The following is a 22932-nucleotide window of genomic DNA, read 5'->3' as shown; positions in this document are numbered from 1 at the left end:
TGCTTGGTTTACATTTTCATTGTGGTTATAATGGATAGCATTTCTCCAGGGAAAAACTTCCAGTTTGGAACAGAAGGCATGATGAAAATACCATCCTTTTTTCTTAAGCACATGCTGGCAAGGCTTTTTAAATATTCACCATGATCTCAGCAAAATACCCTTCTTGAGAATAACACCAACGAATTGTTTTCTGACCAGCTAGGATCAACTAAACTTAGATTTAGTTTTCTATGTAGATTTTCATTGCAGGTGGACTCCAGAATTTCAAGCAATGCAGTAATGAGGTTGATGCAGACGCCAGAAAAAGAGAAGGGACAATGACTTTACCTCGCACTTAACTATATCAGCAGTTTAGGCACCAAGAGAAGTGGCTGTTTCCACTGGTTTGAAGATATTTCTCTGTATTTACCAAGCATACCCTGCTCTTCCAAATTACTCGTTTTATATTTGATTTCAAAACTTTCATGAAAGCAAGATGCTGTCTTAATCTATCTTTTGAGTAAGGTTATTACCTCCATTGTTGTTTCATCTTGATTTTTCAGATCCAGATATTAACAAATGATTTGCTTATAATTAGTGAATTTATTAAGGTGGATTTCTAGAATAGCATAATTGCTATGAGTGTGTATCATGTAATTCGATGCTAATATTAATTAATTACTAATTTATTTTAATAAATTATGTACACTGAAACCAAAGGTATTCCCTTAATGATCATTATTTATGATTTGCAATTCCTTCTGAAACAAAATAAAAAAGAACCACAAAGGAAGAAAAGAAATATCCACAGCTTTTCTTATTTATGTCATAGTACATAGAGAATAATTTTTAATGATGGATTTTTTAGTGGTGTGATTTGTTATGTTTAAAAACTTGGTTTTCTTTTATCACAACTTAAAATCCTGAGAATATCACAATATGAATACAAAAAAATCCATTTTATCTTTACAATGAAAATAAATGAATGAGTCCTGACTGATGTGGCTCAGTGGACTGAGTGCCAGCCTGTGAACCAAAGGGTCGTCAGTTCGACTCCCAGTCAGGGCACAGGCCTGGGCTGCCGGCCGGGTCCCCAGTGAGGGGCATGCGAGAGACAGCCACACACTGATGTTTCTCTCCCTCTTTTTCTCCTTCCCTTCCCCTCTCTCTGAAAATAAATAAATGAAATCTTTTTTAAAAAAGAAAATAAACGAATGAGAACTGTGCAAAGAACTACTAGTGAAAAGCTCTTCTACAGCCTTAGGCAGAGGTGCTCTAGGAGACAATCCATTCATTCATTCACTCAGCCACTATTTACTGAGCACATTACATGTTGTGCCAAGTGATTTGCTCTTTAAAGTTTCATGTTCTGCCCTCATAGAGCTTATAATTCAGCGAAGGGTGGGGAACACCAAGTGAGCAGATAAATAGCTCTATAATTACAACTCTGATAAATGCTGTGAAGGAACAGTGTACAGAGAGTTATATATACACAGGAACCTCTACAAGCAGTCCTATTAAAGTTCAAATATAAATTATAAAAAGAATCCAACTGTTCATATTTTAAAATGTGAAGAGTCTATGAGTGGGTTTTCATTTAAAAACTTTATGCATATTAAAAACAAAACAGAAACAGACTCATTGATGCAGAGAACAAAGCAACGGTTGCCAGTCAGGAGGGGACAGGAGGAATGGATAAAAGAGGTGCAAGGGAAGACCAGGGACACACTTTCAGTTACAAATAAGCCAGAGAGACGTAATGTACAGCACAGGCAATAAAGTCAGTAACAGCGTAATAACTTCGTATGGTGACGGAGGGATAATAGACTTATTGTGGTAATCACATCACAAGGTATATAAATCTAGAATCGGTATTTTACACACCTGAAACTAATATAATATCAACTATATTTTAATAAAAAATAAAAATATAAAGTATAAAAAATTTTTAAAAATGCCAGTTTAAGGAAAATACAGGCCAAAAATATATTTTAGTTTAGTCTGAGAAGTCATGTGACAACTAATGATGTCATTTACATATTTTTTCATAAAGGGTTTGAGTTGGTCACAGAGGTTAAGACTGCAGGATGTCACCACCATACTGGGAAAAAATAACATAAATCTGAAAAAGATTTGTTTTTGTTTCTTAATTGCTGTTTATGCATGCAGCTGGTAAAATTCCTAGTGACTCAAACAGGGATTTCACTGACTGTCAGGGCTTAAAACTCATTCATTATCAGCAGACAAGTGATGGCAGAAGTTAATTTAATGCCCATGGTGAGAGGTAGTGGCAAGTCTGGGTAACAGATCTTTTATTTCCTGAAAATAATGCTTGACTCACAGCTGCTGTAAATCAGCAGGATGTACCTGTATCATAAGAAGCATTTAAAGGGAAGTGCAAAGAGCCCCAAGTGGGGGAAAAAACATCTTGGATCATCAAAAAAATGCACACAGAGATTAAAAATTTAGTAGAGACATATTTCATTGACATAATAAAAGAACTATCAAATAATGCTTAGAGTATGACCCATTTATGAAATTGTATGCCTGAGTGTTTATACTGTCATATGGGGGGAAAACCTAGAAGGAATCATCCCAAAATTGAGTGGAATTATTTCTTCCTGGTAGGCCGATGGGTGATTTTCTTTTTAAACATTTCTGTATTATCTTTTTTTCTCACAATGAGCATGTATTTTTTAAATGTGAAAAAAAGCCTTTAAAAAACAACCTTTAATTGTACTGGTGAATACTGATTGAAAGCAGAATGTCTTTCATGTGACAGATCTCACTTATACTACAAGCTAATTCATGTGGAATGACAGTTCCAATGGTACCATTTGCTCTTTGGCCAGCAATGAATGACCAAATAGTCAGACGAAGTACGTGCTGGGGCATTTGCAAAGAAAGGGAAATACCAAAAATTAGATTATTGTGAAGAAAGGTACTTGACTTTTGATATTTCAGAAAAGTGTAACAGTATTTGTCCAAGGAAAATATCTGGAAGTTGTTGAAGTGATGTGCACCTGTTTATTATTTAATGTCATTTTTATTTTTAAGGACATGTAGGTGTGGAGAGAAGCTTAGGATATATAGGTAGGAGGTACAGCTAAGTTTTTTTCAAGGTGCAAAACACAGAATAAAATTGTTACCTCCTGACTTCTTATTAAAAGTAAAAATAATACTTAGTCATAAAATAAGTACACAGCAGTCCAACAAAAGTCTAATTTTTTTCCTAGACAAATGCTTCTGTGCTTTCCTGAAATATCAGGAATCCCAAATATTCTCCAAAATAATTTTTGTGTGCAACGTGTTTTTTTGTTTTTTTTTTTTTTGGTCTGAAACCCTAAGCATATGCTTAGTCTATTGAACCAATTCAGTATCACCAAAAAACCAATCATGGCATCTGAAATACTCAAATAAAGACCTGGCCATTGTGGCTCAGTTGGCTGGAGCACTGCCTGTGGACCTAAAGGTCACAGGTTCGATCCCTGGTCAGGGCACATATCCAGGTTGTGGGTCCCTGGTCAGGGCACACATGGAGGTTGCAGGTTCTAGGCTGCGGGGTCGCATGGTCATGGTGCATGCGAGAGGCGGTTAATGTTTCTCTGTCACATTAGTGTTTCCCTCTCTGTCTTTCTCTCAGAAATCAATGAAAAAAAAATGTCCTCGGGTGAGAATAAAAAAAAACAATCCAAATAAAAACGAGCCACACTTAACGCAGATTTACTATATTTGATATTGTAAAATTCAAAATGGCAAGATAATTTGTTAAATTTTCTAATATGGCCGATTTGAACTCATGAGATTTAGAGTCCATCCTAGTTAGACAATTTGTTAAACTCAAACCTGAACAAGTCTAACCTCTCTCAGACTGTTTCCACTTTAATTAAAATAATTACAGTGGTTGGGGATATGAGTAAAAAATAAAACAATGTAAAATGATTGACAACTACAGAAGAGTATATGAATATAAGGTATAATGATTAATATAAGGTATATTATTTTCATCATTAACTCTTCCATGTGTGTATATCTTATATCCCTCAAGGATGTAAGTCATGTAAGTATACAAATAGTTGTTTTCCAATTGATTAATTCATCCTATTTAAAAACACACTTTAAGTTGGAAGATTAATAGCTGGGATGTGAAAACAGGAGGAATTGTAAATGACCTCCCAGAATAATACCCAAGTATAAATCCAGTGTATTTATTTCAGTAAAAACCGACTGTCGAGTTATTTATGTTGAAACTTCCATGATAAATCTGGTTTTCTTTTAGGCTCCAACTATGAGGAAAAAAGCATTCATCTTTTGATAAGCCTATGAGAAATGAAGAAAACCACTTTGTCTCTCCAGATACTTTCTAAGTCACCCTGATGGAGACTTGAAGCATGTACATAAGACTGAAATATGTTTTGCCCGGACCGGTGCTGGCTGGGCACCCTCCCACAAAGCAAAAGGTCCCCGGTTGGATTCTGGGTCAGGGCACATGCCTGGGTTGCAGGTTTCATCCCAGGTCGGGGTGCACAAGAGAGGCAACTGATCGATGTTTCTCTCTCACATCGATGTCTCTCTCCTTCTCTTTCTCTCTCCTGCCCCCTTCTCTAAAAATAAATAAATAAAATCTTTAAAAAAAATCCCAAAACTGAAATATGTTTTGAGGTCACTTGAAGAAATAAAGAACATCCTATCATACGGTGAGGTATTAGATAATGTGTTTCATTCCAATTAAAACAAGTTTTACGAAAGTTTAAATACTAGTCAAAACATTTACTATCTCAACAAGAATGGCATTTTCAAGATAGTGCTGGAAGAAAATGATACTTAATAAAATTAATTTGCTATTAAACAGCACATTTGAACAATAACTTGAATGTACCTTTTATATATTTTGTTTTTTCTCACATCAACTTGATGGCTCTTGAATTATTTTGTATCTAGACCCCACTAAACCTCATTTCATTTTTCAAGATTAGCCCTACAGAAGGAAAAAATTTTAATATGGCATCACATTCCATAGAGTTTCTGAGAAAGGACTCTTGTGAATTGGCCAATGTTCAGTTCCCTGCATCCTGACAAGATGACACGTAAACTTCTTGATGCAGATGATCAACTGATTTCTTTAAAAGTGTCCCAATTCTGTAATTTAAAAGTCTTATTACAAAATGGAGTTTTGCTGTTATAGGTCAAGAAGTACCTAACATTAAACAATGGAAGCATACTCTTAAATGGAAGAGTAAACTTTTACTTTAGGAAAAGAGAAGGTTTTGAGAAAGAATCTAGTCCATCCCAAATAAATCCATGTCTAGATCATACTTATGGAGGTGCTGATGAAAAAGAATGCATTGTCTTAACTGGTTACCCAGCTGACAACTCAAATTTGCTATCAGGAAGTTCTGTGTTTTATATTTATAATCTTCATTCTTCCCACTGGAGTTGAATCCCATTGACCACATTTTAGGTTCCAAAAAATAGCAAGAAGCAATGCCCTATGTACAAACCCTCATCTCTTCTGAAGCAAATAACTGCCATCTCTGTTTTCTCCAAATGAAATAATCCTAGTTTCTTTATCCATCCTTAAAGAGTTCAACTTGTAATCCTTTAAACATACTTCACTTTTCTGTGGCTCCTCTGTGAAGGCCATGTAATCATCTAAGTTGTGGGACCAAAATTTAGACCCGTATTCCCGTCAGGGTCTGACCACATAGCTGAAGCACATGACTGTTAATCCCATATCCATGGCTTACGGTGATTTGCCTCTGCTCAAATTGTAGCAACTTCACCTATAGAACCACATCCCAATGAGAAGTCAACACAAAGGAAATAAAACAAAGCATAAAACAGAGTCAACTATAACATGTCTTAATTCTTTAAAGCTTATTGTATTGGTGAATATTGAAATTGTCATTTCTGGAGGTCAAAAGTTATCCCTAAAAAAATTCAGGCTGCAGTGTGTTCAAATTTTGATATGACATGGAAGCCCAGTACTTCTTCTTGCTCAACTTTATGTAGCTGTTATAGTTAGGCACATGGTAGCATGACTTTACAGAGTTGTGAATCTATATAATATGACATGCTAAAGCATATTGAATGCATTCTTCCCATTAAGTTTCTGAAGAGCTTTCCCATATATATACCAAATAAGACATTTGTTCTCAGAGAAATTAAGCTATAAACCTGATTCAAATACATATAAAATTTTTAAATGAAGGGCGGCCATGGATAAAATAAAATGAAAGATTAAAACCAAAAATACTGATATTTTACACTGTAAAAATGTTTGCACTGATATTATTAGAGATGACATCGATGCCTAAAACTAGTCCATATGATGAATATAACACTACTAACACACTTTTACCTGCAAGGATTTTTCTGGCTTTAATTCAATGAAATCCATTATCCTGGGTGGTAATGGAGCCCTGTACCTTTACTCATCTCAGGCATCTTTAGTCTCCTGAGCTGCCTTAAAGCCTTGACATCAGAAAAGGTCAAGTACATCCCAGTAAGCATTTGTAAACTACAATATACCCCCCTCCCCCTTTCAGGCTGCGAGCCACACATCCTTGTGCTGAGCTTTACTCTTTTTTATTTCATTGCATTGTATAAGCAGGCTAATTTGGAAATGGCTAGGGTGCTCAGCAAACACCTAGAATTTTCAAAACGATCCCACTTTTCTACTTGACCCTGTAAAGAAGTAAATCCGTAACAGAACGTTTGAGAGAACCCTAAAATGGTGCCTGGATACTGAAGGAATGAACAGCAAATAGCAGCACTATTAAATAAAATGAATGCATTTCCCTGCCCAGCTCGCCTGTGCTTTCTGGGACACAGGGCAGAAACATGAAAGGGTTGGGGGAGAATTTCAAGAAAGCTGATTTATTTCAACAATCATTTGGCAAGAGGCTGTTCACAAAATAACACCACAAGCCACCTCCCTTTCCCATCATTGTCAAGTCAGAGCTCTCAAATCAACCCCCCCACAACCCTAATTAAAAATAAAGAAAAGAGGCAGGTTATAAATTCGCATCTAGGGCTATGTTACAGATTAAACGATAGGCATCTGTCCTAATTGGTCACAACAAAACTAAGGGGCAATAATAGGAATAAATCTCACATTAATCCAAATGAAGCCAATGAATAATATTACAAACCCGAAGCATAGTTTCAAAAATAAGCAATTACCTCCAAGCGTGCAAGGGCATTTATAACCCATAAAAATGATTGCAAAGAATGCTCTGCATATAAATATGTTTCATAAATGTATATAAATGCTAAGTAGCATGTGTATCTATGATATGAATATCCGTAGAGTATACATTTGTATATTCACAAGCAAATCTATGTACTGAAAAGGGAACTGTATCCAGCGAATGGTTTCTCAACAGGAGTACATTAGAATATGGGCTAGAACGCTAAATTTCTTGGGCCACCTTTCCTAAGCAATAAAGGAAATAAGCAAAACCACCTTATAATTAGGCAGGAAAGCTTATGAGGCGCTGAAGGTGTTTTTGAGGAAGGCCCAGCCCTATATGTGGGAGCTGGAAATGAAATGATTCCTTTCAATAACACCCATTTCTTCTTAGCTCTTTTTCCACCCCCTGGTTCTGCTGCTAAGCTTGGAAGGAAAGGCACGAAGTGGTTCACTCTGCATTTAAAGCCCGTTCAAGATAAAATCAGAACACTATTTTTTTTTTAAACAGGAGCGAATGCCTTCTTACTTCTCTCTTCCTGGTAACCTTCCTCTCTCTCCGTCCCCATCTCTGTCTCCACGTCTTCCTCTCCTACTCTAAGAGAGTCATTGTTCAAGTGCAGGCCACAAACGTATACCCAGGTCATTTAATAGCAAGCTAAACCAAGAAGATAGCGCCACTGTCTCCTACTTACCATGCTGAGACCGGGAAAAGCTGTTGAAAGGAGGGAGAGATGCAAACTGAATCCATTTTCCCTGTGACCGAGTCGGATGCAGCCTCCGAACCCAACATCAGCAGCGGCTGCTGGGATTTTTTTCCCTCCGTCTCTGGCTGGCGACGGTGCGAATAGGAACCACCCTTCCAGCCCCACTAGAGTATCAGCAGTCGAGGCGGCAGCAGCACCAGCATCACCACTTGGCCTCCTCCCTCTCGGAGGATGGGGTGAGCTCAGAAGCAGCCAGGAACTTGCAGCAGACACCTCCTCTGGCTCCGCCTCTCCATCCCCCTCCCCCACAGCCCCACCCCTGCTGCAGTAGAGGCTGCCTACCCTGGCAGCTGCTGGTTGTCATGGTAATGTCCAATGGTGAGCGACCAGACTAAGGGGGAGGGGAGATGTTTGAACCGAGCTGGAGGGGAGTGAATTTGAGCCGCGGCCCTCTGGGATGCTTGTGGTCTCTCCTACCTTGGACTCCGGGTCTTTAAAAGTGGGGCAAGGGTGTACACGTATGGGAAGAGAAGAATTTAAATTGAAAGAAATCTAGACTGTAATATACAAAACAGCTCAGCTATTTGTGCACTTTCTATGGTTTTCTAACAAAATATTAAATTTGCGATCAGAAAAAATAACAAATATGGAGAAAATTATGTCGTGTGATAGGAGATTATTATCACTCCAAATGTGTTTGTCCCTTATACCTTCTTTTACTCAATGCCACTTCAGGTTGTTAAGGAGCAAAATGAGTGGCTGGACTTTGCAGTAAAAGAAGAGTCTGACTCCTTGGCACCACTACTCCCTTGCTCTTTTCAGGTGAGTCACTTGCTCTTACTGTTTTCCCAGCTCCCCTGTGAGGAAGGCCGAGAGTTAACGGGCACTACCCGGTGCAAAAGGAAGCTGAATCAGAGGAAAGAGAAATTCCTTGACAGGGTTCTCAGGAGCACAAGTTGGTGGACAGTTCCAAACATTTTTAGGGTCAAACTCCTGGAGTGTTCATTTCCTGCAGTAAATTCCATGCCGCTTTCGGGAATGCTCTTTTGGAGGTCCCCAATAACTGGCAGTCATGGGGGCCGGTGGGAAAAAAGTGAAATCAGCAGTGTTGAATTCTAGGTGAGTTGTTTCTGACTATAAATTATAGATGACACTAGTATTTATCTCATGCAGCAGTTGTAAAGATCAAATGAGATATGCATTAAAGGCTCTTGGCATGTAGTACATGCACAGTAAATGATGACTATTAGAGATAGCAGTAGTACATTGTATCCATATCTTAATCCAAGAAATTAAAGGCATAGCAGGACAATTGCAGAGACAAGAAAAAATTAAGATGAGAAAACACTTAAAACATGGTATTTGAAATAATGATGTTACAACGACGATGACAGAGAAAGGGAAGCCTCTGAGAGATTAAAAGTTTTCTAAAGTGTGACAATGGAGGATGGTCTAAGTCCTAAAGGAGTTGAATAAATTGCCCGAATTCACACAGTTAATAAATGGCAGAACCAGAGTTAAAACTCTGACTCTTCTAACACTAACATCTGCTCTTGTTTAACCATTACATTTTTCTGCCCTTCTGCCAGGGAACAGAGATACTCTTTGTTCTTAACCCGTAGGGATATTGATAGGTTCAAATGGGATTAGTACAAGTTTCAGAGCCAGACAGCTGGGCTCAATATAGTTTGGGCCATGTTAATTAACTTCCCTGAACTTCTGTGTTTTCTCCCGTGAAATGGGAACCTCACTGAGTCAATGTGAAAATTAAATAGGATGATGTCTAGAGAGCATCAGCACAGCTAGTACATAGTAAGTGTTCAATAAATACTGCCTATAATTACTTGTTGCTCATTCTTATGTAATTAATATTAGCATGTAAGAGAATTTTTTCCTGCTCCAAAACAGGCCTTGATGCCAGGGCCTTATTCCGACAAAAATGACTTAAAGGTATTTAGGTTGTCGTGAAAAGAGCTGCAACTTACCATCAACACTTCGCATTGCCTCCTGGTCCTCTCCAAGTGAAAGGCTGCATCTTGCCCTGAGCAGCGAGTGGCCCCTGCCTCCCCCCAAGCCCGCACAGTCATACAGTCCGGGCTCACTTCCACATCAGCAGCGCTGTCTGGGATTTTCGCCCTGTGCCTGTCTGCCACAAGCACGTCTGCGGCACCACTAATGGGCGGTAAGGCGATTTTGTCGTAAAAGGTATTGTAAACTGATGGACAGTGTGTGTTTTTTGTGGGGAGAGGGGTATTTCTCCAGTGACAAGTCAACCTCGGTAAAAAGATAAAATAACTGGTTGACAGTTTGGGGAGGGTGGTTTTCTTGGTTTGGTTTTTGTTTTTGGTGGGGTTTTTTTGTTTAGATGAGTTTCTCGCAGTTACACCCATTTTTATCTATAAATCTTAGCAAGTCCTCACAATGGTCTGTTCAGTTACTACTAGACATGGTGCTGGTGGCCTTAAAACAGAATTTCTTGCAGATGATGAGAATATTCCCCAAGAGTTTGAAACAGACTCCATTGAGAAGAGGAGGACAGGCCCCCTGAGGGCAGAGTTGAACCTGCATTTCGCGTAGAACGAAGATACACGCTTAGGCACAAACAACAAAATAAGATCGGTTGTTTGCGTAGTATCGCCATAAAGCTACAGCCGTTTTAAATGTGTTCAAATACTTTGTATTTCTCAAAAAAGTCTTTTGAATTTTGTTATTCATTTTTTCATGTTTCATTATGTCCTTTTTCATGTCCCTCCTTTATGTGTCGTTCTCTTATCTTTTTACGGCAAAATTGCCGTACGGCCAATTAAGTAACGCGTGGAAAATGCTCGCTGCAAAGAAGCCGTGGGCAGGAGCAGCTATACCGTGAGCATCATGTAAGTGAAGTTCTGTAACATAAAGGAACAGGTTATGATGATCTCACTTCTTTTTCTATTTTTCTCTGTATTTCACCTCCCGCTGTCTTCACAGAGAGAGTCTGGGGAGGAAGCAGGAAGGAAAGCTGCAGGTTGCAGAAGCGCACGTGTTTAGGCGACCGAGTCCTGCCGCCTGGCCTTGGACGGAGCCTTGCACGGAGCCTTGCACCTAGCGCCCAGGGCTGACGTGGTTGCGGTGAGTGACTCTGGTTTTCTCTCCCCATCAACACAAACAGAATCGGCTGGGGGACAGAAAAGTGTTCGGTGTACTCTTTTTGAACAAATCCCCAGTTTAAACATTCAAATACTGCTCTCTCGTTCTTTTCCTTATCTGTGCAGCATGGCTATCATTATTTCATAATATTTAATGATTATTTAATTATTTTTTAGATATTTAATTATGTAGAAGTTATTTTTATTTAATGACTTATTACTTACCTTAAAATGAAATTTGTTTCTGGTTTTAGCAGGATGGTAATAAAAAGGCATGGTAGAGAGAGTGTCCCAGAGAAAGCAACTTAACAGCAAAACCATACCTTTTTAAAAAGTAAAACAGAGACTAACTGTATTTGTAATAATTTTTATTTAAAAAAAATTAAACTTTAAATTTTATTTTTTCTGGTCAATGCCATACCCTCTCTTACCATGCTTTGTTTTCCATAGTATATATCCTCTAATATACTATATTATTTATTTTTACTTAAAATTTTTTTTATCTCTCTCTCCCTACTAGAAGTTAAACTAGGAAAGGGTGGGGATGTAAAATTTTTTTTTTAGTTACAGTTGACATACAATGTTATATTAGTTACAGGTGTACAACACAGTGATTAGACATGTAATGTATGAAGTGATCACTTCAATAAATCTAGTACTCATTTGACACCATACATAGTTATTACAATATTATTGACTATATTCCCTGTGATGTACTTTATATCCCCATGACTGTTTTTGTAACTGGCAATTTGTACATCATAATCCTTTCTCCTTTATTACCCATCCCCCATCTCCCAACACGCTACCATCTGGCAACCAACAGTTTGTTCTCTGTGTCTATGAGTTTAGTTCTGTTTTTGTTTATTCATTTATTTTTTAATTTTTTTTTAGATTCCACATGTGAGTGAAATCATATAGTACAGGGTCCGGCACAGATAACACCCCTTTCTTATTACAAAATCATAAGCATGTAATTCTGTAACATAGCAATATCGCACTCAGGCACACCACATGACATTTTAGGTGAAATGTTCAAGTGGCTATCTATCTCATGTGAGACATTCACACACCCTACCAGCCACACTCAAGTAAGCCTTTCTTCTGCCTGGCCCTGTGTTTGTCTTTTTCTGTCTGACTTATTTCTCTTAGCATTATACCTTCTAGGTCTGTCCATGCTGTCAAATGGGAAGACCTCATCTTTCTTTATGGCTGAGTAACAGTGCATTTTATATATGTAGCACATCTTCTTTATCCATTTATCTATTGATGGACACTTAAGTTGCTTCCATATCTTGGCTATTATAAATGATGCTGCAGTGAACATAGGGGTACATATGTTTTTTTCCAATCAGTGTTTTGGATTTCTTTGAATAAATACCCAGAAGTATTGCTGGGTTCTATGGTAGTTTTATTTTTAATGTTTTGAGGACCCTGCATTCTGTTTTCCATAGTGGCTGCACCAATTTACAGTCCCACCAAAAGCACATGAGGGGTCCCTTTTCTCCACATCCTCACCAACATGTTGCTTGTTGATTTTTTGATGAGAGCCTTTGTGACAAATGTGAGGTGATATTTCATTGTGATTTTGATTTGCATTTCTCTGATGAATAGTGATGTTGAGCATCTTTTCATATGTCTATCGGCCATGTTTGTCCTCTTTGGAGAGATATCTGTTCAGGTCCTCTGAAGGTTGGGGAGGGCAGGGTTTGTTTGTTTAGCTGTGAACCATGCCAACCCATATTAAGTGCTCAATAAATATTTCTTGAATGAATAAACCAGTAAATAAATATGATATCAAATTTGGCATTGAATCATGGTTATATAAGTTATAATATTTTCAGTTATATATTTTAGAGTATTGAATAATAATTATTTTAGTTGTGTACATGCATATTAGCATAATAGCTATCTAATCCATATCTTAAATATGTATAGTTATTAAAATGGAAATGTTTGTGCATACATATTGAAAGTCATCCAGCATATTGCCAGGAGTATGCATGGATTCTTCGGGAAATACTGATTTTGTACTGAATGTCTTCTCCAGTGGTACTAACAGTGACCAGGCTGTTTAAGTTGATCTCTCCTGGGACTTTCCTAACTTTGACTTCTGAATTCTATAAGTTGTCTGAAAAAGTGCAGGCTGTGGGTCTTGGCTGCAAAAGCAGCATTAAATTTTCAGGAGAAACCACAGCGGAACGGGAGGAAGCTGCAGTGCGTGGGCTCTGGAGACAGACTGCTTGGACTGAGTCCATGCTTCCTCATTTGTTTTGTGCGTGACCTTGGGTATGCTGCTGAACTGTTCTGTGCCTCAGTTTCTTCCCTGTGTGACCTAAGAGCAGTACCTGTTACACTGGGTTGTTTTGAAGCTCAGAGTTCATGTGTGCAAAGAGTTAACAAGTATCTGGCATAGACTAAGTAAATGGCAAATAATAGCAGCTAATACCATTATTTTAAAAAATTTGTATTTATCTATATTTAGAGAGAGAGGAAGGGAGGGAGAAAGAAGGGAAGAGAAACATCAATGTGAGAGAGAAACATCAATCAGTTGCCTCTTGTACAAGCGCCAACCGGGAACCAAATCTGCAACCCAGGCATGTGCCTGGACAGAGAATCGAACTGGCAACCTCTCATTTTGTGGGACAACGCCCAACTGACTGAGCCGCACCAGTCAGGGCAGTGGCTAATACCATCATTAATATAATTTATAATTATGCATAACACATTTTTATGGATGTTTTCAAAACACTCAGATCGCTCAGGGTTATTCCGAGAACTCGCTGCGGTGACTGCAGAGGAGCTCTCGGCAGTCCATGAGGACTTCTGGAGGTGTTAACCTCAGAGACAGGCCGATGTCCTGATTTCCCTGAGAAAAAGGGAGGAATTCAAATAAACTGTTCATTCCCTGTTTACTATCTCAGAGATAATTCACATATTATATGTTTACAGAGAACATTAAATGTAAGCAGTCAAGATCTTCTTGTTCACTGAGTTCACTGAGAATAAGGATAATACCCCTCGGACCCCACTGCATGTCCTTTATTAATAGTATCCATAAGCAAGTATGTTAGAACTCTCATGAACTCTACAGTCCTACAGCCAAACACCTCATGATGACTCCCTGCGTAAGCAGGTGGACACTTGCCTTTGCTTACTCCGTGTCCTCTGGAAGTCGCTTCTCTTCCCCAAACTCTTCATCCTTCAAGGTTTATCCGTCACATCGTTCAGGGAGTCTTCAGTGATACAAGGATGAGCATTAGAACCGAGGTTCCCGTTGTCCCCTGTCATGTTTTTATTACTACAGTTATGATGGTGAATGGTAAAATTTTTTTCTGTCTTTCTCTCATGTTTGACTGTAAGCACATTGTTAAACAGAGATACTGTTTATCCATTCATTTATTGATACATAAACATATTTTTTGCTAGCTGCTACTGTGTACTGTACTGGGAGGCAGAGACATAGCTGTAAATAAGATAACATGAGCACTCTGCATGGGGCTTATAATCTAAAAGAGTAGGGAGACTATGTAAGTACTTAAGTGAAGGTGAAGGCTACATCAGAGAACTACATACAGGAAGCTCTGATAGCGTTTAAGGGGAGGGTATACCTAATTATGGGAGCCCAGGGAACATATTACCTGAGGGAATGCAAGGTGGGGCAGGCAGGTGCTTTCAGACAAAGCAAAGGAAATGTATGCAGGCCCTTAGGTATGGAAGAACATGGCATGCTACTCAGTTTCTGTTTAATGCTATTACCTAGCATAATAACTATGCACATACATTATGGGCCACTTACATGTTTGTTCAAAGACTCTGCCTCCTTCCTTTTCTAACACATATAAACACTTCCTTTTCTCCATATTTTCCTTCTGTTAATTTATTGGGGGGACTAGAGTTTGTCAGTAAGTAGCTAAGGAGCTGCAGGCTTTGTGAAATGAGAAAGCATCAAGAGAAGCCAACAGATTCAGTGTTCTTACGGTGCTAACAGTAACCACTGTTTCATTAAAGATTTGTTAAGTAAGATTTACACGGTAATACAGATGTTTGCTCTGATGTTGAAACAGTTCTTCCTGTCAGGCCCTTGTATATAACCCAGTGGCAGAAAATGCCTGGGCTCAGATTACCAGCAAATCGGGGACACCAAAGAAATGAGAAAAGTTCTCTTTCAATGATCTTTTTCCAAAATGTACCAATTAGAAAATCTACCATAACTGTTTAATTTCACTATACATGTAAATTTTATTTTAAATTAGTATTGTTCTTTCTTTTAGTTGCCTCTGGGAGGCACAGTAATTATTATAATTTTTATAGTCTTAGGAACTCAAAATGTCTTAATACCTGTAGCACTAACAGCAGAACACATGAGCCAGGTAGGGCAGTAAGCGCACACATCCCACGTGAACAAAACAGACGTAGCTCTAATGCTGATGGTGCTGAGCACCTAGAAGATGAGTCGCCAGGGAACAGGAAAACAAAACAGTGCAATCATAGCACATTTTCGCAAGTGTTGTGGAACAGTAAACAACTGAAGGGAAGTCAAGGGCTGGAGGTGTGAGGGGAGAGAGAGAATCTTTCCCGTCACAGAGAATTTCACTGTGGGAACGCCATTTAAACTGAGAAATAAGGTATGGAAGGATGAGCTCAGAGGAGAGAGCTCAGCAATGAGAAATATTTTTCAAGGTCAGTTCAGCTGGATGTGATGAGCATAGGAAACGTGAAAGGAAGTTGGGAAGGTGGGCAAGACCCAAATCATGCAGCACCTTGGAGCCCACTGTCAGGCCAAGAAGAGCTGTTGAAAAGTTTAACCTTGGTTCAAAGCAGTGTGGGAAATGAACTAGTGGTGGGCAAAAGTGGATGTATTTAGGATGCTGCGGTCATCTAGGATAGATGTGATAGTGGTTAGATTAGGGTGGTGGCAGTGGATATGGAGAAAATTGGGCTGTTTTGAATGAATGCATTTTAGAGGTGGCATTGTGAGGACTTGCCTTCTAACTGTGAGACCTTGTAACCATATCTTCTCTCAGCCTCATTGTTTCGTCCGTGAAGCCAGAGTAAAAGCTGCCTTAGCCTACTGAATGGAGATTTGAATGAATTATGTTTGTAAGTACTTTAGCACATGTCTGGCAGGTAGAAGGATCTCTATGAATTTCAGCTGTTTTATTGTATTTCCCCTCCCCCAAACCTGAACTTTTCTTATTCTTGCCTTTAAAGCCATTCTTTTCATTTTAGCCCCCAAATTTTTGAAAAATTTCCCTAATACCTCCTCCCATCTTAAGGTCCCCAAGTGATCCTTAGTTCCCTCAAATGGCTAAATGCTAATTTTCCTGTGACAGACAGGACGGGTGCCCAGGGACTAACAAGGAGGAAGGGACCGCCTAAAAGTGGAGCTTACAGGATTTCATGGTCTCCTATTTATGAGCCAGCTTTCTTTAAATATTTACATCCCTCATTTACATTTTATTACTCTTCAGTTCATTTCTTAGAGTTGATCTGAAGTGTGAAATTGGGAGCCTGGAGCTTGCGAACACTTCCATGTTAGAAAAGTGCATAAGAAATTTGAGTTGTGTGGGGGTACCGCACCCCCCGACCCCCCACCTCCGACCAAGGACAACCAAACTTGGCAGGGCAGTCTGCAATTTCCTGCGCCTGCCACTGCCACCTGCTGGGCCCCTCGCGCTCCCCAAACGCCTGACTCCAGCTCCTGCTACAAGCTGTGGGGTCTCGCCTGAGAAGCCGGGCAACTACAACTCTGAAGGAAATGATTTGATTCTGAGCAGGGACCAGGGGAGGAAGGCAGGGCCAAACCCACATCGGGGAGGTTACATTTCAAGAAAGCAGCTTCAGACCTCTATTTCTTTTTTTTTTTTACCCCAAGTCCAAATTGCTTCTCTTTTTCCAGCATCTATTTCTCCTTCTAATACATTTCTCCATCCTTAACGAAACCCCCGTCCATCTCTCAAATACATCAGTCAAACTTTAAACTCATGTTAAAGTAGAATTTTCAAAATGGTAAAATCAGGACCCCCACCAGGCAAATGCAAAATGTACACATCAGTGATTTTACTTAGTATTTATTTATATCAGAGGACCTGTAATATGTCAGACCTGGCCCAAAGAACATTTGAGAAGCTAGATATTTATAGGCAATATGCAAAGGAAAGGACGAGAGTAGTTTTACCTATGTCGTTTGACTTGAGCGTCAAGCCTTGAAATACATATTTTACACACAGGATTGATCTTTGTGATCTTGAATAAACTAAGCTAGTGGTTGACCTTCTTATAGGTGATCAGAGCCAGCCCTTGTATCGCCTGACTGTGGGAACGTCCAAGAGGAAGAGCAAAGTGCTTTGTATCATGCAGTGTCCTCAATTCCCAGAATTCTCTGAAACATGACCTGGGTCTGGGTTTTTGCAGAGATCTCTATGGAGACATTAGAGGATAAGGGTAGGTTTGTTTCACATAGCTCTCCTTAGAGGAGGAGAAGCCTTCATGTCCCCGACCTCATTATGGGATATCAAGCCCAGAAAGAATATTTTATGCCTCACAGTGGCCTCTGGGACCTCAATCAAGGCCTGGCTTTTTATAGGTCATAATGACAATCTTTTCTAGCTCTTGAACCAAAGGTTGGAATGGATATTAAATTTAGTTTTACTGGGACCTTAGTTCCGCAGAAGAACCTGGGTAAAGCTTTATAAACAGGATTTTAGAAGCAGACGGTATACAACCAAGAAAAGGAGCTTCATAGAGCAGCTACTAACATCTGGTCCTCCCAGGATTCTTTCAGCTTTAGCGGATACATCACACAATAGTTGTTTGCTTCATTCAGTGTCCTCAGTCCTCCTACTTCACTCCATTTGGCACCCTATGGTCAGTCAGATAGATTCATGTATAAAGTAGAGGACGAAAAAATGAAGATGATTAAGAGTACTAATTCTGAGCACAGGATGGCAGTTTCTTGGTTTGGAGCCTAGCCTGAGAGACCAAACTGAGAGAGGAACCCTCATGTTGTTCCTGTCCGTTTGCTTTAACAAGTGTTTGAGTGATGAGTCACCAACTTTCCTAGTGTCCTCCTGGTGTGGGCATTCCCCCCTGCCCCCCCCTGCCCCTCAGTAGAAAAGGGACTCACTCCATGACCATTGTCAAGGCCTTGCAGTCTTTGAAGCCGTGTGTGGGCGCTGCAGCTGGAAGCTAGAACTTAATTCTCCCTCCAGTCTTGGCTCCATTAATTCTTCAGTAGAACAGTGACTCTCACTCCTCCTGGGATCATCCCCGGAACTCGTTGGGTCTAACCATCAAACCAGGATCTTTTCAGTCATGCCTTCTGGCAGGACCTCATCGACACCATGGGGCAGCCATGGATATATCTGATGTCTTATGCTGGTAAATAGTCCGAGATTTGTTTTCACATGGACACTTTGGTGAACACATTTGCTGTGCGAGAATCAAGGGGGCCAGAGCTTCATGCTAACTCTTTTATCCTATTTCTCCATTGAGTCACTTCTTCCTCTGGCAAGAACCTTAGCACTGAGGCCAGGCCAAAGAGGAGGAACAGAGCCCTGTGCTTTAGTCACAAACTTGTCTTCCCAATATCCTTTCCTACTCTTTGTCTTTGTGGCAAGTTCCTATGGGAGACTTTAAAGCCAATAGAGAGGATTCTTTTTTCGTGAGGAACCCCTGCAGTCTCCAGAATTAGCAGGAGTTTTAAGAATCCAAGCCTAATATCAGGGACCAGATTTTGAATCAGAGCTTTATGTATCTCCTGTAATTTGTGCTCTGACCTGAGTTGCTCCTTTTTATGTCTCCCATACACAAGGGGGCAGGTGGACAGAGATGAGCAGGAAACACCTCGCCTGCTTTCTGCTGAGAGCTGCAGATAGAACTTCACCATAGCCTGCTGCCCTGCGGGAGCCCTTTAGAGACATCGAACTACCCTGTGCCTCCAGGCGCTGGTGCAGTATACACTTTAAAGTGCACAGTGAGCCCTGGCTCATGTGGCTCGATGGACTGAGTTCTGGCCTGTGAATTAAAAGGTCGCTGGTTCGACTCCAAGTCAGGGCACATGCCTAGTTTGCGGGCCAGGTCCCCAGTTGGAGGATATGTGAGAGGCAGCCAATTGATGTTTCTCTCACACATTAATGTTACTCTCTTTCTCTTTCCCTTCCCCTCTCCCTAAAAATAAATAAAAATCTTTAAAATGCACAGTGAGCACTGCCCCGTTCCAGATCTGTGTGAGTCTGGCCTTTGTGACCAGAAAGACCGTTGGAAACTGTCTCATAAAATCCGATCATTATGGAAGCAGCTCCTGTCGATGAAGCTGTGGAGAAACAGACACTCTCACAGATCGTTTGTATGAGTGCAAGTTGGTAGTGAGACGTAGCAGAGGGAGAGAACACTTACAAGTGCACGCTACGCCTGCTGCCGGGAGGGCCTAGCAGCAGTGACACACCAGCATCCAGGCCATGAATTCTCAATACCAAACTTCACTAAAAGCGAAACAAACAAACAAACAAACAAAACAAAACAAGAAAACAGGGCTCCCTGGAGAAATGGTGGATCCCAGGGCCAGGGCAGTTAAGTACAAGATGAGCCTGGGACATCTTGGCGTGCTGGAAAGTAGGGAGGTATTCAAAAAATGATGGGAACACCTCAGAAGTCAGGGGCACCAGCTTGAAAGGACTCCCACTAGCAAAATATGGGAAAGTTGGAGCATTGAAATGAATAATGGTTGTCATGGAATATAATCCATCGAATAAAATTAGAATCCATGAGTCTGTTCTGTTATAAACAAACAAATGAATAAAATGGAATGAATGAGGAGAAGGAAAATCTGTTGGAGGAAAATGCCAACTAATAACTAATAATTATAAAAGGAATGATCCATCATTTGGCAAATTGTTATTTAGCAAACATCACCAAAATATTTTTAGGTATGAATCATCAATGGCTGCTAAATTTAAAGAGTGGAAGTTTGAAGAGGAAAAGATATTTAGATTTTCAACCTATTTCCACACCAAGTTCCTATTAATTACTAAGGAAAAGTAGTAACTTAACAGTGAAGAAAGATGGTTGATATCACTTAATCAGCTGATTAAAATTAGCACCAAGAGTAGAAGAAAGAAATCACGTGCCTCTTAACATGACGCACTGAAAAGAACAGTATCACTTCTGAGGTATTTCTGCCAAAATGCATGATCTGATTCTCATCCATGAGGAAACATCAGACAAACCTAAATTGAGGTACACTACAAAATAACTGGCCTGTTCTCTTCAAAAATGTCAAGGTAATAAGAGGCAAAGGAGGACTGGAAAAATCTGCTAGATTAAAGATGATTGGAGGCATGAATATTAAATGCTATAGATTCTTGGATTGAATCCTGGGGAACCAAAACAAAACAACTTGCCATAAAGGACATTAATGGCGTACTTGGCAATATTTGAATAAGGTCGACAGATTAGAGAGAATTACGTCAGTAATTTTGATCATCGAACTCTTGTTATAAAAGAAGTTGCCCTTGTGTTTAGGAAATATATGCAGAAGTATTTAGGGGAAAGAACATAGTGTCTGTGACATTCTTCTGTGGGTTTTCTCGTTTTCCTCCCCCTCTTTTCCCTCTACTGATTCTTTCTCAGCCACCCCCATCTCCCGCCCATTCCCAGCGTTGCTGGAGCGGTGCTCACAGGCACCTCAAGCACACAGGATACAGATGGGAAAGAAAAATTCTCTCCTCCTATCTACAGTCTTCTAGTCTCCCTCTAGCATCTCTCCTTCCACCCCTCACTGGTGAAGTTGGCTGACCCGTCAAGCAGCGATGGGGTTTGCATAGTTTTAGCCTTGCTATCATCAGGCAAAGGTCGGAGGATGGGTTTGAAGCTGAGACGCTTGCTTTCTTGAGTCTTAGTCTGCCCGAGTATTCTAGGAGGTGCCTCCCTGAGTTATACTTCAGTATGAGAGACCAGGCCTTGGAGAGGGAGCTTCACGCTGTGTTTCAGATAGGCAGGTCTCTGACCTCTGACCCCTTAAAATTCCTAGTGCCAGTTTCATAAAGGAGACATTTTTGATGATGGTAGAAGTAAGTCATATGCTTTATTCTTGTGGTTAGAAGTTTCTATAAAATTCTCAGCAAGTTTCTCACAACAGTAATTGGGGCCTGTTGTTGAGGATTAAGTATTACGAGCTCCTTCTCCAGGAAAGAACATTTAGAGATTATCTAACTCTTTCCTTCAGACTTTATTGAATGTAAGATACTTCTGTTGCATGTTGAATGTCTCTCCCTCCCAATAGCATAACTGGATCTGAGTTTGACCTTTGAGGATGAGATGTTTGTTCCTTACATTATGTGAGCTCTCCAGGTCTCCACTCTCCTGACCCTTCTGAGGGACTCCACTACTGGACACTTCCTGTAGGCCGTAGCTAGCCATGGGCAACAAATCAACTCGAGTGGACGCAGGAGGGATGCAGTTTTGTGGGCCCGTCTAGTGCGTGCCCCCCATTCCCCCGTGACTGTCCGTCTCAGCGTGGATGGAGTCATAGGGAAATACAGCACAAGCCTGGGTTTTATTTCAGACCCGTTTGCCCTTCCTTTGCCCAAATGAGTAAAGCAGGAGCTAGAAGAGGTAGGAAATGAAATATAATCATCTGTTTTCTCCCTCTGTCTCCTGAGAACCTGCTCCATGGTTCTTAGATGATAGGACTGCTCAGTTGAGTTTTTGAGATCTGGGGGATTATCTCAGCCCTATTCCTGGTCCAGTCACAATTTCCATTGTTGTCCAGTTTTATGATGTAATAATTCTTCAAGGAAGTACTGTTCAAATGCCCTGTAGAGTCTACTTACGTAATGGAGTTTATGAACAGCCAAGCCCCGCCTTTCACATCCTCCCGATCACAAATCTCACTGCATCGGCACTGGGGTGGCTTTCTGGCAGCCCGTACTGAAAGGAAATGCCTCAAGGAAGGGGCAGGGCAAAGCATGAGGACTATGTTCTCTGACATGGGCAGGAGTTCCCTGCTATGAAGCCTTTGTGAAGGGACCCTCAGGTGAAAAGGGCAGTGGGACCGAGACTCATCAGACAGTTGAAGTCAGCAGGCATGGCCAAAATGAGTTAGACATGTGGCAGGTTGACTGCAGGATCCAGGCGATCGTACAGAAAATGTTAGATGAATCTTTAGAAAGAAGCCTTTTTGTCAGACCCTCCCACTCATATTTCAGTAGTCGTTTAGGCCTGAGAATCAGTCTTTCTGATTACAGAAATTCTCATGTGCTTCAAGACATGGACCATCCTGGTTTAAGTGGTGAAAGATAGTAATTTTGTATTTACTTAATGACTTTAAAAATTCCAGCCGTTCTGTAGAAGACCTGGTTGATTTGTGGTCTAATAGTAATACAAAAATAAAGGATGTCACTTAAATAGCTGTCTCTCTTGTTCCAGTCAAATACAGAGGGTCCGGCAGAAGTCAGGCTAGCTTCAGTGTGGCTGGTAGGGTGTGTGACGGTCTCGCGTGAGATGGACAGCAATTTGAACATGTCACCTAAAATGTCCTATGGTGCGCTTGAGTGTGATACTGTTATGTTATAGAATTACATGCATATGATTTTGTAATAAAAGACTTTGTAATAAAAAAGGGGTGTTATTTGTGTTGGACACTGTTTTTGGTTGACTTCATGCTGAGCAACAGAGCCTCCAACATTCAACGGAGGCTCCTTTGGTCACACATGGTAGAAAGCAAACCTTGGCTCATCAATCATTCTTCCCCAGTGGCTTCGAGTAAATAAATGCAGTGCTCTATCTTGGAAGTGACTCTGTCCCAGTTTTCCTGAAACATCAATTAAAAAAAACTCTCCTGTTTGCAGCCAGGAGGACATGCTCATTTAAATTAAGTTCATCTGGGGAGACGGATGGACATGTCTTAAACCTGTCTGCCTGGGGC

The 22932-nt window shown here is 40.3% G+C and overlaps 1 protein-coding gene across 2 annotated transcripts in view; it reads right to left on the bottom strand.

Annotated features, from left to right (window-relative positions):
- Nucleotides 1-8073, bottom strand: part of JAKMIP2 (janus kinase and microtubule interacting protein 2) — a 134737-nt gene extending 126664 nt beyond the window's left edge. For both annotated transcript variants that reach the window (XM_054568221.1, XM_054568222.1), the window contains exon 1: nt 7867-8073. The gene's annotated coding sequence lies outside the window, so the exon portion shown is untranslated. The remainder of the gene's footprint in view (nt 1-7866) is intronic.
- Nucleotides 8074-22932: the final 14859 nt, after the last annotated feature.

Source organism: Pteronotus mesoamericanus, unplaced genomic scaffold (assembly GCF_021234165.1).
Source record: "Pteronotus mesoamericanus isolate MK-2021 breed Mesoamerican mustached bat unplaced genomic scaffold, CSHL_Meso_final contig_2, whole genome shotgun sequence".
Classification (NCBI taxonomy): Eukaryota; Metazoa; Chordata; class Mammalia; order Chiroptera; family Mormoopidae; genus Pteronotus; species Pteronotus mesoamericanus.
The sequence above is the reverse complement of the archived record's forward strand: the minus strand, read 5'-3'. Positions and strand labels throughout refer to the sequence as shown.